This window comes from Tupaia chinensis, unplaced genomic scaffold, assembly GCF_000334495.1.
Source record: "Tupaia chinensis unplaced genomic scaffold, TupChi_1.0 Scaffold000527_1, whole genome shotgun sequence".
Classification (NCBI taxonomy): domain Eukaryota; kingdom Metazoa; phylum Chordata; class Mammalia; order Scandentia; family Tupaiidae; genus Tupaia; species Tupaia belangeri.
In genome coordinates this window covers 786,489-788,187 of record NW_006160040.1, presented here as the reverse complement: position 1 = coordinate 788,187, position 1,699 = coordinate 786,489, and the positions used below count along the sequence as shown (strand labels likewise).

Sequence of the window (1,699 nt, the reverse complement as noted above, 5' to 3'; positions counted from 1 at the left end):
CCATTTAGCAAAAATCTCTCTCTTAAAAAAAAAAAAAAAAGAAAGAAAGAAAGAAAAGAAAAGAAAGAATGCCTGAGTGGAAAGCCAGATGGTGGTGTCGTGATTAAGATGGCTCTATCCCACAGGTCTCACTGCACAGCTGAGTTCTGAACCTAGAGGCTTGAAAAATGGTCCAGGCACATGTGTGAATCCAAAATCCTGAGAAGAGAATGGAGGAGAAGGGATTGTATCACACATGGGGATGTTGTTCATTCTCTCTCTCTGTCACTCTGACAAGCACATGTTCCCTCTAGGAAGTTAAATAAATAATAATCATAGAAGGAATGAGTGAGTGGAACTCCCATTTGTAGTATATGCACATGGTAAAGCAGCACTGGTTTTCCATGTGGTTTTACCAATCTACATTCTCCCAAGTGATCTATGTATCCTCCCCCTAAACGTGATATCTTCAGAATTAATTTTTCTTCTTTTAAAAAATGTTCAATTGCCAGCTTTTTCGCAACGGGTTTGCTGCCAGAAGACAGGTGTCGTGAAAACCACCGCTAAATCAAAGCCAAAATGGGAAAGGAGAAGACTCACATCAACATCGTTGTCATTGGACACGTAGATTCCGGCAAGTCCACCACTACTGGCCATCTGATCTACAAATGTGGTGGGATCGACAAAAGAACCATCGAGAAATTCGAGAAGGAGGCTGCTGAGATGGGAAAGGGCTCCTTCAAATATGCCTGGGTCTTGGATAAACTAAAAGCTGAACGTGAGCGTGGTATCACCATTGATATCTCCCTGTGGAAATTTGAGACCAGCAAGTATTATGTGACTATCATCGATGCCCCAGGACACAGAGACTTTATCAAGAACATGATTACAGGCACATCTCAGGCTGACTGTGCTGTCCTGATTGTTGCTGCTGGTGTTGGTGAATTTGAGGCTGGTATCTCCAAGAACGGGCAGACCCGTGAGCATGCCCTTCTGGCTTACACACTGGGTGTGAAACAACTAATTGTTGGTGTTAACAAAATGGATTCTACTGAGCCACCCTACAGTCAGAAGAGATATGAGGAAATTGTTAAAGAAGTCAGCACCTACATTAAGAAAATTGGCTACAATCCCGACACAGTAGCATTTGTGCCAATTTCTGGTTGGAATGGTGACAACATGTTGGAGCCAAGTGCTAATATGCCATGGTTCAAGGGATGGAAAGTCACCCGTAAAGATGGCAATGCCAGTGGAACTACACCGCTTGAAGCTCTGGATTATATCCTGCCACCAACTCGTCCAACTGACAAGCCCTTGCATCTGCCCCTCTAGGATGTGTACAAAATTGGTGGTATCGGCACTGTTCCTGTCGGCCAAGTGGAGACTGGTGTGCTCAAACCTGGTATGGTGGTCACCTTCGCACCAGTCAATGTGACAACTGAAGTCAAGTCGGTTGAAATGCACCATGAAGCTCTGAGTGAAGCTCTTCCCGGGGACAACGTGGGTTTCAATGTCAAGAACGTGTCTGTCAAAGATGTTCGACGTGGCAATGTTGCTAGTGATAGCAAAAATGACCCACCAATGGAAGCAGCTGGCTTCACTGCTCAGGTGATTATCCTGAACCATCCAGGCCAAATCAGTGCTGGCTATGCCCCTGTACTGGATTGTCACACAGCTCACATTGCTTGCAAATTTGCTGAGCTGAAGGAAAAGATTGATC

General features: G+C 44.8%; 1 pseudogene; it reads left to right on the top strand.

Annotated features, from left to right (window-relative positions):
• Positions 1–494: 494 nt before the first annotated feature.
• LOC102473320 (elongation factor 1-alpha 1 pseudogene) lies at positions 495–1,698 on the top strand (annotated as a pseudogene).
• Position 1,699: the final 1 nt, after the last annotated feature.